A 14,901-nucleotide genomic window follows, 5' to 3' on the forward strand; every position below is an offset into this window, starting at 1 on the left:
TTGTTTTACACTTAGATTGTAAACTCTTTGGGGGCAGAGACCATCTCTTTGTTCTGTGTTTGTTCAGTACCTTGCACAATAAGGTCTGGGAAGGAAGGAAGGAAGATTATTACACTGGCTGGGATTTGATGGAGGGGATTACCACAAGATTTAGAGGGTTAGGAAATTTATCACCTGGATTGAGGGTTGATTATCATATGAGTTGTGGCCCCCATAAAGCCATGGGAGATTGTCAAACTGGGCCACTAGGTGGAAGGTTGGGAGCAGGTTATCAAATAGTTTGTGGGGATTCTTACCAGGTTTGATGAATGGTTTTGGGGAGATAATCACATGGTAGTGTTAAAAGATTATCTCACATTGAGGGGATATTACCAGAGGATCAACAGGCACAAAGGCTCAGGAATGGTAAGAGATCATTATGAACTGGGACATTACATGGGTTGGGTGAGGTTATCACGCATATCTGAATTATCTCACTGAGATAAAACTATCATCTGGGTTGGAGGGACATTATTACATGTGGGATTGGAGGAAAGTTGTTATATATGGAATTGGGGTGTGTAATGGATTGGGGTGTGTAAACGATCTTGGGGAAGTTATTACTAGGCTTAGCAGAATTTTTTAAAATAATTTTGATGGATAATATCAGTATTTACTTTAAAGCATTTTTTAGATTTTTATTCAAAAATGTACAGCTGTGGGAAATGGGGGGGGGCATAATAGTATTTAATGAAAGTAGATGCTGAGATTCAAGGAGTTAAAGCTTTATAACCATTTACAACTAATTGTCAACATCACATGTCAACATATACACATTTCATTAAATCAAACTCTAAATAAATTGACAAGTAGCATTTATTTTACTTTGCCTAGCTGAACATTTTTATTATTATGGATGGAAATATTTTTTCATTGGTTTGTATGTGTGTGTGTACCGTGAAATTGACATTTACTAACATTTACTGATAAAAATCTAATCTTTCCAAGGCTGGTTATTTCCTGATTGTGTGTGTTAGTGTGATTGAGAAGATGATCGTGTAGGGAGAATATTACGTGGGTTGGGATTACGGATCGGGGCGTTATACCCCAAACGGATTGCGGGAGTTATTTTCCAGGTGGGTTTAGGAAATTATTCCTTGGGGGGAGGGTTAAGGGGGTTATTCCCCATGCGGGTGAGGGGGCTATTCCTTGGGGGGGGGGTGAAGGGGGTTATTCTCTCGGCGTGTTGGGGGGTGGTTATTCCCGGGCTAGGCTGGGTAACCCTCTCTCTGGGAGCCTCCTTAACCCAGGGAGGCGGGGGCGGCCGCGGCCGGGGGGGGAGCCGGGGGAGGCGGAGCGGAGGCCGGGGAGGAGCCGGGGCCTGCAGTGGAGCCGCAGCCCGGAGCAGCCGGAGCAGCAGCCGCAGCAGCCGTGGGAGCGGCGGGGCCCGGGAAGACTCAGCGCCGCCCGGACGGAGCCCCCCGCAAGGAGCCCGGGGAGACCCCCAGGGACGGGCCCGAGGCCCGGCGGGAGGTGGCGGAGGCGGCCGCCCGGCCCCGCTCAGGCCCAGGAGCCGCCGCGGCCTCCAGTGGCAGCCGGGCCCGGGCGAGAGGAGCCGGGGCCTGGGGAGGAGGAAGCCAGGGACCGCCCCCAGCCAGCCCGCGGTGACAGCCCCGTCCGCCGCCGCGGGAGAGACCCCACAACCCAGCCTGGGGAGAGGGCCTCATAGGCAGCTCCCTGATCCCCAGCCACGGGGCAGAGACCCCGATCCCCAGCCCCAAATATCTGTCAAGCGGCGGACACAGCCCACTGACCGGGCCGAGACCCCCTGCAGCCCCCTACCCATCCGGGGTGGAGCCACCCTCGGCTCCCCAGGACCTCGTCAGAGGGCGCAGAGACACCCTCCCCCATCCCTCCAGATCTAAAATAGACAAGGAGACGCCCCCTCCCCCATTTCTCCCAAGCCCAGCCAGACGGTCAGTGGGGAACCTCCAGTAGAGAGACCCCTTAGGTCCATTGGGGACAGAGCCGGCCCTCAAATACTTAGCCAGAAAGAAGCAAAACCCCAAATAGTTACCCAGTAATTAATTAACACCCACTCAGTACCCAACAAGAAAGCAAGGCCCCAGGGAGAGACACCCCTCACCGACTGGCAGTGCCCACTGTAGGTAACAGAGTTCTAGATACCAAGCTGGCAAGGGGCACTCCCCCCTGGAAGAGGAAATATCCCCGGACTTCCATAAAGAGACTGTCCTAAATATCCCACGTAAAGGGGGGGAGAAACACCTACCAGCCAGCCACCAGGAAAGAGAAAAGAGACTTCCCTGAAATATCCACAGAGTTAGCAAGAGGAACTCCCTCAGAGAAGGGGGAGATTTGCCTGCCCCAAAAGGGGACGTGAACCTACAGGGAAGAGAAAAGGGACCCCCAGTTAGGGAGGGAAGGGGGAATTGATCTCCCATATAACCAGAGAGCCAGTGGGGAGAAGAAAACAGTATCTTCCAGGAGTGACACCCCTTAAATAGGTAGCTATTAAAGAAGAGAGAAAGGAGAAGATCCGTATCCTAGGATACCACCAGCAATTTAGGGGGCAGACAACCCCAAGCAGATCATTCTACCTCTCAGGGTCCTGATTTCATCCACAACCCCCTCCCTCTCAAAATCTGAAGAAGATCTTGGAATAGCTGGCAGCAATGCACTGAGGATGGAGTCCAGGGGAGGAGTGTGAAGGGCAGCACCCCAAAAACCAGTGCCGGAGATAACTCCCCCCTCCCTACAGAAAATCTTCCAGACAGAGTGAGTGACCACATTACATCACCTCTCTTTTCCCCTCAGTTCTCCTGTCTATTCCTCTCTATCCTTCTCGCTTCCCATGTCTTTTCTCTTCTGTCTATAGCTCTCTCCATCTTCTCTCTGTCTTCCCATTTCTGAATTCTCCCCACCCTTCTTTCTCAGTGTGCCTTTCTCCATCTTTATTTCTGGAATTAATTGTCTCCTTTTATTCATTATAAAGAACCGGCCTGATTTTCTTTCCAGTGCATTGCTTTTTGGAGACCCTTGCCTCAGGGAATTGTATCCAAGTCCCTCTGGCATTCCCCGTCAGTCATTAGTGTATTGACTTTATTGTGGACTCAGCCTTCATCATCACTGATATGGAATACATTTCTGTCATCCAGTGGGCAATACGGAGGATCGTGTTGATTTAAAAGACTGGGGAGAGGGAGGATGAATCCTAGCATTGGTTCCCTAGGGGTGTGTATCATGCAATGCTCATGAGGCTATGTGTGTGAATCTTGCTGCTAGTATCCTAGGGGTTGCAGAAACCCACTGTGCTTGGGACTGGGAGTTGTTTGAATATCAGTATTGGCACTCTCGGATGTAGATCCCACTGTACGCAGGGGTGCTGTGGGATGAGTCTTGGCATTGGTGCCCTTTGGTGTGAATCCCATTGTACCCCGGGGCCTGGGGATGAAAATTTCAGGGGTAGTATTGGTGGAACCCACTTTCAAAACTAAGAGGATCCATTCCTTTGCTACTATCCTTCACATGTGACTCCTGCTCTATTTAGGATCTGGGAATGTGAATCCAGATGCTTGTGTCGTGGGGTACAGGCCCTGCTGTCTTGTGAAAATGGGATCGTTAAATCCCACCCCAAGGGAGCCCTCTGACACTAGCACAGTGCTCCCTCTCCTTCCCAAGAAAACACAGTTGCCCTGGGTCATTCACTGGGAAATCAAGTCCAAAAGAGACATCACCTCAAAAGAGACTAATGCAGATTCCTTTAGCAGATCCAGCACCCCAAAGACAATCCCATATAAATTCCAGCCTGAGGTATCCCTTTCCCTGTTCAAGATACTGGCACAAGTTTATTCTCCTGAGACAGTTGCAAGGAAATCCAAGGCCAAAGGATCCCTTGCTCTGACAGATACCAACTCAGACTCCAGGAGGAAAATACATACTAACAGGGAAATCCAAGAATGAGGATCGAGAGGGATTCCTTGGTGTAACTGGACAGTAAGCTCACAGAAAGGAGTGTGAGGTCACCCCCCGATGACTCCCCACCTTTGCCATTGCATTTTGACCTCTCTGTGATTCTTAGCGTGGCGCAGTGGATTTTACAAAGGGGGACTGAAACCATAATGTTTGTATTCTGGGGGCACTATAAGATGCCCTCCCACTTTTTGCTCTCTAGTTTTGCAGTCCATCTGCTTTGAGTAGAATACGTTGTCTCGTGCAAGGAAGGCAATAAGTGAGGCATTTTGGCCTTCGTACACTCAAAGAGATTTACTGACTCTTCCTGCTCTTGGGGTTAATTTACCTTCTTCTGCCCCAGCGCTTACAATAATGACTTGACATTTTTCTAGTGCCTTTGGTTCAGTCGGATGCCACAGTACTTTACTGAACGTGTATGCCAGCCTTGGAAAATTCTTCTTGTTCACAGCAAGTAATATTTTGAAGGGCGTATAAAAGATTTGTATTTTAATTCTTGTCTGTCATCGTGATAAAGGATGAGTTTTTAGATTTTGTGGCTGAACTGGTAAATATGACAATTTTGCAAGGCGGAATTCTGTGTGGGGCCTGTGCGTAATTGTTTGTGATTTATTCATTAATTGCTGACAGAGTACTCAGTGCTGTTCTAGACACACAAATTAAGACAATCTCTGCCCTGAAAAGCTTGCAGCCTGAAAGACAGATATGCAGAAGCCAGGACATGCTGGTAAATCCAGGGGGAGGGAGTAATTTGAGGGGTGTATGGCTTGCTGGGTTTTGTTGTTGTTGCTACTTATTTACGTGAATTGGGCCAGGGATGGTCTTAATACTTAGTCCGGCCTATGAGTGAAGGACACTGGACTACATAACCTCTCGAGGTCCCTCCCAGTCCTATGATTCTACAGTTCTATGATTGTTAACCCAAAGCTGAAATGCTGCTGCCTCTGGGGTGGAATGATGCAGCCCCAAGGATGTTACATAAAGGTGTAAGGTGGGAGGGAAAGGGAAGAATATTATATATCTCCATAAATATGCAAGGTGTTCTACAGACAAGTAACAGGTCTATGTCCTTCGGAATTTAACCAAGACTTTCAAACCTGGGTGCCAGTCAGGCTTCTAAATCCATCTAAATAAGTGACCTGATTGTCGTAAGTGTCCATCAGCCCATAGTTGACATCAGTGAGAGCTGCTAGGTGCTCAGCAGTTTGAAAATGAGGCTTACTTATTTAATTGCCTGAATATAGACTTAGAAGCCTAACTTCAGGCACTCGGGCTTGAAAGTCTCGTCTTTACAGTATAAGCAGTATAATCCTTTGAGGTGCTGAGTGTCCTCAATTTCCAAGGAAGTCAATGAGAGTTGAGGGTACACAGTACTTTTCGAGGTCAGGCCCTAAATAAGATTTCACATTAAATGAGGGAGATTAAAGGGGTATGGCAGGACAAAGGTTACCTAAATGAATGATAGCATATAACATTCGTCTCATCACATGTCTTGTTAGTTCCTTGGATTTTGTGTTAAAATCCATGGTTTTATGGACAGTACCTGGGATCAGGATAAGGGGTCAGGCAATACCATATTGAACTGAAATAGCAGGGGCAATTTAAGGAAGCTGAATGTTAATACCCAATTTGGAATCTGGTTGCGACCCCTAATTCTTGTGGAAATTATTGAATTGAGGGAGGTTGGACACTTGTAAACTCAATTTTTTTGCTTTAAGAAATGTTACTGACCTTGAATGCTAGAGGCAACAGCTTGGTTCTCTTTTTAACCCCAGGGGCCACAGCAATGCAGGCATCTTCGGTACACCACCCCCACCAACGGACCTCAGCCCTGGCCTTGTGTACCTGTATTGGGGAGTTCAGTCTCCGTGACCTGTTCAGGCCTTTGGCCTCCGCTGAGAATGTCAGCGGGGAGATCTGTTAATGCCGTTTGTGATGTGGGCATCTGTCCATGAAGAACTGGACTAAGTCAAGTAATTCATTTCCCCAATTCTCCCCAGCAATCATCAAATCCCCCTAACCTAGGGCCAGATTGTAATCATTACCTTACTGGCAGAGCCCTGTGAGTTCTACAGCTGCAGAATAGTGCTTCAGAATCTCAGCTTTCATTTTAAAATAAATTATATTTCTAGGCCTGATGGTTTTGAAGATAACCTTGAAAACATGAATCAAGTGTTTGAATCTGCAAAAGCTACTGATTCAGGCTCTAAGAAGTGTGAACTGCCCATTCGTCTCTATTGGATGTTAACCCAGAAATCTAAAGATAACCATTTAAATGTCAATAATCACTAACTATTTCACTGCTGATTATTTAAGAGAAACATCCAGCTAATGTGCTCGTCCCATTCCCAAACTGCCTCCCACACCTCCCTACGTACCAATAGCCCCAACTGTTCCCTGTCCGGCTCTCAAAATCTTCAGCTTGCGCTATGAAAATGTCTATGATACAGTTATGCACTGTAAGTACAAAAATCTGTGGCATATTAAAAAAGTGAAAATGTGGAGACAGTTTAAAATAAATTGCATTTAATGTACAAATGAATAACACAGGGGAGACTGTACTGAATACACTATTCATTTTCATACTTAACTCATTTTAAAATGGAGGTTTTAAAATGTAAATGAAGCTGGTGCAGAATATCCAGAAGGGCTCAATCCAGAGACCTTGTAGCAGAGTTCAGGACCATCTTCTTAAGGAATTCTTGGGGCTTTATTGAAATGTGAAAGGCTTATTTTCCATTGCCCCATCACAACATGGGGCCTGATTGGGATTGGTGCCCTAAAGGTGAAAGACTCAGTATCCTATTGCTGCTGCTAGTTATCTGTTTTCCTCTGCTGATTCTCACTCCATGTCAGCACTCTCCTCAAATCCCTTCAGTGGCTTCCTATCTGTTATTGCATCAAATTTAAGTACTGCTTCTGCACCTTTAAGGCCCTGCACATTTTCACCCCACCTACATCTCTGCTCTGATTTCCTCCTACTCTCCTGCACTCCTCCCCGTTCTCTCTTTACTGATCTCTGCATCTCTTTTTTCCACTCTTCTTTGGGCCTTCTATCCTGCTGCTCTGTATGCCTAGGACACTCTCCCTGTCCTCATATGCCAAGCATCCTCCATCTCGTCCTTAAAACCCATTTCTTCCAGGAATCTTTCCTAGCCGCACTGCACTGGGCCCCTCATCAGTGGTCTTCCACACTGGTGTTGTGACCCTGTCTTGGCTTTGCCTTTGTTAGATCATATGCTTATGGGGGCAGGGACTTTGTTTTATTTTGGGTTATATCAAATACCACGTCCATTAATGCAGATGTATAATGAATAATCATTCTGATTCTGCTGAATTATCCAGTCCTACCAGCGTGGGATAGTAGTGCTTTAGAGGGGAAAGGCTCCATAATCTCTCTGACTCATCCAGTCTCCCACCCTTCCTGTTTAACTGCCCCTCCACCTGTGGCTTGGCTATAGCTGGTGATCTAGCATTAAAAACCAAACAGAGATGAAATAATCTGCCTAAAAATCTCTTCTAGGTCTCTTGACCTCCAAAACACTCCCTAGAAAAGATAAGCCTAGTGTACAGAGCACTGGACTGGGACTCAGGAGATCTGGATTCTCTCCTAAGCTGTGCCACTGTGGGGACCTTGGGCAAATCACTTCCCCTTTCTGTTTCTCAGTTTCCCCACCAGTAAAATGTGAGGAATGAAATGAATTGATCCTTTATAAAACACTTTGAAACACTTTGAAATGTAAGGATGAAACGTGCTTTCTAAGAGCTGGGGGATATTATTATTCCAGATCTATCTAAGGTAATGAATATGAGAAAAAACCTTGTGAAATTAAACAAAAAGCCTTTCAGACCTTCCTTATGCATCATGAAGGAGCAAATAGAGGGCATGGACTCAGTTTTTTTCCTTTGCAGGTCATCTGTAAGCTGAAAGGCCCCATAGCTTGTCAGTGTAGTTTTAAGTTGTTTAAGTTGTTTTAAACTAAAGTAAACTAAAACTAAACTAGTTTTAAGTAGTTTAAATATGTTTTAAATTGATTTAAGCAAAGATATTCTGGGTCTCCTGAAACCTATCTCCTTAACATCTCCAGTCACCTTTTCTTGGCCAAGTCTTAAGGGTCTGTATTCCATCCTCCTCTTGTCCTCTCTTGACTTTTGTGTGTCTGTCCTCTCCTGGTTCCCCTCCTAATTGCTCTGGTCATTCGTTCAGTGTCTTTTTCACTAGGCTAACCTCTTCCCTTTTCCATAAGGATACCACAGGGCTCCATCCTTGGCTCACTCCTCCTCTCTTCTGTACACACTCTTTTAGTGATCTCATCTATTCAGTTGGCTTCACTACCATCTTTATGTCGGTGACTTGCAAATCTACCTCTCCACTCCTCACCAGTCTTCCTCCATCCAGTCGTACATCTTAACTTGTCTCTTGGACATCTTCCCTTGGATGACTCAGTACCAACTCAACATGGCCAAAACGGAACTTTGAACTTCCTTCTGAAACCATCCCCATTGTCTCTTCCCCCCCTCCCCCCGTCCCTTTTTTACAACACCGCCACACTTCTATCACCCAGACTCACAATCTATGTATCCTTTCTGACCACTCCCATTCTTGCCCCACAAATGTAGGTTGTGTCCATATCCTGCTGTTTCTTCCTCCTTAACCTAAGATCATCCATTTCTCTCTATCCACACAACTAAAATTCCTGTCCAGGCCCTCTTCATCTCCCATCTTGACTGTTGCAGCCACTTCCTCACTGGCCTCCTTGAAACAACATCAGGCCCTGCAGAACACAGCTGTTAAAATCATCTTCCTGGCTTGTTGCTCTCGCCATATCATCCTCCTCTTCATATCCATCTGTTGGCTCCCCATTGTCCACCGCATCACGTTCAAGCTTGTCCTCACTTAGTGCCCTTTGCAATTCTGTGTCTCCCTTCTTATCTGCTCTTGTCTTCTATTGCGTCGATGCCAACATAAGAACAGCCGTATTGGGTCAGATCAGTGGTTCATCTAGCCCTGTTTTCTGACAGTGGCCAATGCCAGGTACTTCAGAGGGAAAGAAGAGAACAGGCAATCATCGAGTGATCCGTCTCCTGTTGCCCATTCCCAGCTTCTGGCAAACAGAGGCTAGAGACACTTCAGAGCATGGTTTTGCATCCCTGCCCATCTTAGCTAATAGCCATTGACAGACCTATCCTCCACGAACTTATCTAGTTCTGTTTTGAACCCTGTTATAGGCTTGGCCTTCACAACATTCTTTAGCAAGGACTTCCACAGATTGACTGTGCATTATGTGAAGAAATACTTCCTTTTGTTTGTTTTAAACCTGCTACCTATTAATTTCATTTGGTGGCTCCTAGTTCTTGTGTTATGAGAAGGAGTAAATGACACTTCCTTATTTACTTTCTCCACACCAGTTATGATTTTATAGACCTCTATCATATCCCCCCCTTAATCATCTCTTTTCCAAGCTGAAATGTCACAGTTTTATTAGGTTTCAGAGGAACAGCCGTGTTAGTCTGTATTCGCAAAAAGAAAAGGAGTACTTGTGGCACCTTAGAGACTAACGAATTTATTTGAGCATGAGCTTTCGTGAGCTACAGCATGAAGTGAGCTGTAGCTCACGAAAGCTCATGCTCAAATAAATTCGTTAGTCTCTAAGGTGCCACAAGTACTCCTTTTCTTTTTACAGTTTTATTAATCTCTCCTCATATGGACGATGTTCCATATCCCTAATCATTTTTGCTGCCCTTTTCTGTACCTTTTCCAAATCCAGTATATCTTTTTTGAGATAGGGCAACCAGAACTACATGCAGTATTCAAGCTGTGGGTGTACCATGGATTTATATAGAAGCAATATGATATTTTCTGTCTTATTATCTGTCCCTTTCCTAAAGATTCCCTACATTCTGTTACCTTTTTTGACTGCCGCTGCACATTGAGTGGATGTTTTCAGAGAACTATCCATAATGACACCGAGATCTCTTTCTTGAGTGGTAACAGCTAATTTAGACCGTATCATTTTATATGTATAATTGGGATTATGTTTTCCAATGTGCATTACTTTGCATTTATCAACATTGAATTTCATCTGCCATTTTGTTGCCCAGTCACGCAGTTTTGTGCAATCCCTTTGTAACTCTTCGCAGTCTGCTTTGGACTTAACTATATTGAATAGCTTTATATCATCTGCAAATTTTGCCACTTCACTGTTTACCACTTTTTCTAGATCATTTATGAATATGTTGAACAGTATTGGTCCCAGTACAGACCCCTGGAGGAACACCACTATTTACCTCTCTCCATTCTGAAAACTGACCATTTATTCCTGCTCTTTGTTTCATATCTTTTAACCAGTTCTTGATCCATGAGAGGACCTTCCCTCTTATCCCATGATGGCTTACTTTGCTTAAGAGCCTTTGGTGAGTGACCTTGTGAAAGGCTTTCTGAAAATCTAAGTACACTATATCCACTGGATCCCCCTTGTCCACATGCTTGTTGACCCCCCTCAAAGAATTCTAGTAGAGGCATGATTTCCCTTTACAAAAAACATGTTGATGTTTCCCCAACAAAACCTGTTCATCTACATGTCTGATAATTCTGTTCTTTACTATAGTTTCAACCAATTTGCCAGGTACTGAAATTAGGCTTACCAGCCTGTCATTGCCAGGATCACCTATGGAGCTTTTTTTTAAAAATTGGCGTCACATTAGCTATCCTCCAGTCATCTGGTATAGAAGCTGATTTAAATGATAGGTTACATACTACGTGACCAATATCACCACCTGTTTGTTCTCTTCTTCCAGAAACATTCCATATACTTACTTCCACACCATACTTGTGGAATGCCTTCCCTAGTCTAGCCAGTCCACAAAGCCGTTACCTTATCCTCCTTCAAATCCCTCCTCAGCTCATTTCTACACTAATACCTACAGGAAACTGCCAACCTGTAATGGCCACGCAGGGCCCAGTGAGGATCATATATTTATGTATTTATATATTTAAAAATTATTCATAAAGTTCAGATTATCAGTTTATTACCCTCATCCTCCCTCCCTGTTTCCCTTATAGAGGAGGAGGATAAAAAAGAAGAGACTGGAGAAGTAGAGACACCCTGCCACCCCACCCCCCAAAGCAACCAGGAAGATGAGGGACCCTGTCACAGTGTTCAGGAGGCTCTGTGGGGTGGGGAAGAGAGAAAAGGCTCCTTCCAGCATCTAGAGGGGACTGGAAGGGGGATTTAAGATCTTATCAGACAGCTACTATTCAGAAGATGGTATGAAAAATGTATCCCCTTAGGAGTCCAAAACTGCAGGATGCAGAATTCCCATTAGAGATTCTAGCTTCCCAGCCATAGAGTGTTGTTAAGAGGTGTAGGCTTTCCACTAGAACATTGCTTCTTGGCCTTGCTGTTGGCCATCCTCCTCGTAGGTTTTATATACACTTTTGGCTAGGAAGTCTGGCTAATGGGTGTTGGGTGTTATGCCTCCCAAAATCCAATTTGTCAAATATGCTTCTTTTAATTAATTAGAGTGACTTTACCTGGATCATAATAAAAACAAAAATAAAAAGACAGAGAGTCCTTATTTACAAGCTACATCTAGCATCCCTTCATTCCTACATTCAGTCTCCAACTTCAGCTCCAGCGCATCTGCTTCCAAACTCTTTGGGCAGCCACATGCAGTGAACACATTCCACAATGTCTAAGTAATCTTAGCAGTAGAAGTGTTTGTCATATGTCCTTCTGTCCACCTAGAAGTCCATTTGCTTATTATGTGCAAAATGAACATGGAATCTTTGCCAAGTCTTAGGCTATGTCTACGCTACCACTTAGGTCGGTCTAATTTGACGCTCAGGCCATCCCCCTGAGTGACATAAGTTACACCAACGTAAGCACCAGTGTGGATAGTGCTGTCATGGGGAGAGTTTTTGCCCCTGACATAGGTACTGCCATTCATGTGGGAGGAATTAAGTTGCCGGGAGAGCTCTCTCCTGTCAGCTTTGAGCGGCTGCCCTAGAGCACTTACAGTGGAGCAGCTACAGCGACACAGCGGCACCACTATAAACGCTCTCATATAGCCGGAGTAACCAACTTCTGTGGACGGTGTGGAACGGTTTGTGACTTGTGTTGGTGACTACTTCAGAGTTCACATTGACTAATCGCTTTCAGTGTTTTGTTCAAAGCCTGGCCACCAAAATCAACTTCTAGTCAGATTTTCATTTTCACTGTGCCGGGGTGAAGTTCACGTAACTCAGCCAGGCTCCTACTGTGTAAGCCTTGTATTACTGTTGTTGTACCCCTTAGTGATCAGTCATTTTTCACTGACAAATCTATGTTTGTTACAAGAATTAGAACTAAATTTCTCCTGTATGACCTGTCCTGCAGAAAGAGTATATTACGTTATTTTAACCCAATAGGTCTTTTCATTTCTGTGGCTATCTTTTTTTTGCACTAATGGGGAGATCTTCTGTGTGGGTGATTCTGAACAGTGATCCACTTCTGATTCTGTCTCTAATTTCAGAGGCAATATGGATAGTGTATCAGTGTTAGCATGTGCTGTATTGAAGATTTGCACTTGATATTATACTGATATGCAACTAAGATTAAAACACATCTCTGCATCCTGGATGCTTCTAAGCCCGGAATACCTTCTTTTGGAATTACTTTTCCTATCAGAGGTTTGTAATTGGTTTCCAAAGTAAATTTCATTCCAAATAAGTACTCATAAAATTGAGTTACTCCAAAAATAATACTAAATGCCTCTTCCTCAGTATAAAAGTAATTGTTCTGTTAATGTTCTTGAAGCAAATGTGGTAGATTTCTCTTGCTCATCTTTGTAATTGTGTGAAATTACAGCTTCTACCTCTACTGGTGAAGAATCACTTAGTAATAGTGAGGAAAGCTCTGGATTAAAATGTACCAGCACGGTAGAACTCCTCAATGTGCATCTCCAAAAGCCTTATTTTGTCTTTTGCTCCAAACCATTTTACATTTTTTTCTGTAACAGTGAAAACATTAGGCTTATTGTATATATATTTGGGATAAATCTTTTATAGTAGTTTTAACAAAGTTAAAAATGACCTCAGCTGTTAAGCATTTTTAGGTAGAGCCATGTTCTCAGTAGCATTTGTTGTTTCTTGTAAGGGTTGTGTTGTCTTCCCCTGCACCTGTGCTGGGCCGTAAATAAGCAACTTGGTTATTTTTCTTAACTTTAAGAGCACATTTTTTGCAAAGTTTTCAGAATCCCTTCAGCGTTTCTCAAGTGTTCCTCTACATTTCTACCATATGTCTAAATAGCTGACAAGAAAATTAAAAACCTTGGTAAACTTGATCTATTCTTTTTTTTTTTTTTTTAAATCTGGCAGGTCACTGTGTACACTGAATGGTAGCCTTTTGTGTCTATACAGCCTTTTATATGTCTCCATAGTAAGGATATTTTAGAATCTGGCTCTAACATGACCTCTTGATATGTTTGAGGCAAGTCAAGCTTTGTAAACTTTACCCTTCTTGACAGTTTAGCACATAAATCCTGTGGTTTTGGAATTGGATTCTGATCTGCTTGCAACCTGGGGCTTATGATGACTTTATAGTCCCCACAAATCCTCACACTTCATCAGTTTCAGGAACACACACAGGCAGTGCAGCCCATTCACTAAATTCAGCAGATGAAATTATTCCCTGCTCCTGCAATTCTTCTAATTGCCTTTCTGCGGGTTCTCACAAAATATAAGGCACCAGATGAGCCTTAAGAAATGTTGGTTTGGCCTTTTAAAAATACATTCTGTTATGCCTTTCACTAAACCCGTGACTGTACCAAAAATAGATTTTTCTTTTTCTTTCGCCACCAGACCTAACTTGTGGTATACTTTATGTTCTTGAGCCAGTTTGTGCCAATTAGAGAAGGTCTGAACCCTAATATAACAACAATAGCAAACAAGTACCCCAGTAGTTTACATTTATTTGCAGACATCCTAAAACTTTGATTGTCCCTTGATTATAGCTTTAAAGTGCTGTGTTAGTTTCTCTTAGTGTAACATTAGCAAATTTCCCATTCAAAAAATCAAAACTACTGCATTACTTTTATCCATCTACATGAACACAGAATAAAACATTTGAATCCCTTCAATCTTGCACTACAAACAGCTCCAAGTAGCCATCTTGTTATGGACAGGCTCAGAGTTTGTAACAGGCTCCTCTGTATTTGCTAGTTGGTGTACTTCATGCTTGTAGGTGACAATAACTTCCTTTTGTTGAATTCCTTTCTCCGCTATAGTTTATGGCCAGCACAAGCTACATGTCCTCTGTAACCACATCTCCAGCATTTCAGCTTGTTGGAAAAAATATTACTCTGCTTGCTGGGTTAGTCCTAAACAATGGAACCACCGACTCCTGGGTACAGTGATTCCTGACAACTCCTTGCCCTGTGGGCTGGGCTTTCCTTTTTCCATGTGGCATGTAGGCAGAAGTGCACTCTCAAACTGCAGTGCTTTCTTTTGGCTGACTCAGATACCAGTAGCGTGACCACCACTCCTTCCAAGTTAAGTTTCATTTGTGAACAATACCCAGCAGCCTGTCTCTTCATTTTGGATTTCTGGTTCCAGAAACAAAGCAATTTCCCAAGTTTCACAGATAGTTACCAATATGGCAGGTTATAGATGGTGATTTGAGACTAGCCAGGAAATCAGATATGCTTTTTCCTTTCTGGTTTCTTAAGTGAAATGTGTCTCTCTTAGTGAGGAAGTTTGTTTGGGATAGATAACATTTTTAAGCACTTCATTCTAGTCTCCCTCATTCGTATCTCCTCCTGGTTCTTGAGGGAAAACAAAAATCTCTCGAAACGGCAAATGTTTCTCTCTCACAGACAAACTTTAAAAAATTGACTCCCCCGCCCCCCCCCCCCCCCACGTTATTCCCTTCAGTGTTGTTGGTATAAAAAGTA

At 43.8% G+C, this 14,901-nt stretch overlaps 1 protein-coding gene across 5 annotated transcripts in view; it reads left to right on the forward strand.

Annotated features, from left to right (window-relative positions):
• The first annotated feature begins 1,363 nt into the window (after nucleotides 1-1,363).
• Nucleotides 1,364-14,901, forward strand: part of FOXJ2 (forkhead box J2) — a 34,603-nt gene continuing 21,065 nt past the window's right edge. For 2 of the 5 annotated variants that reach the window (XM_075120571.1, XM_075120582.1), the window contains exon 1: nucleotides 1,365-2,775. The gene's annotated coding sequence lies outside the window, so the exon portion shown is untranslated. Of the gene's footprint in view, nucleotides 2,776-14,901 lie in introns of all 5 variants that reach the window. The other 3 variants (XM_075120594.1, XM_048822970.2, XM_048822898.2) reach the window with 3 other exon arrangements.

This window comes from Caretta caretta, chromosome 1 (assembly GCF_965140235.1).
Source record: "Caretta caretta isolate rCarCar2 chromosome 1, rCarCar1.hap1, whole genome shotgun sequence".
NCBI classification, from domain to species: Eukaryota; Metazoa; Chordata; order Testudines; family Cheloniidae; genus Caretta; species Caretta caretta.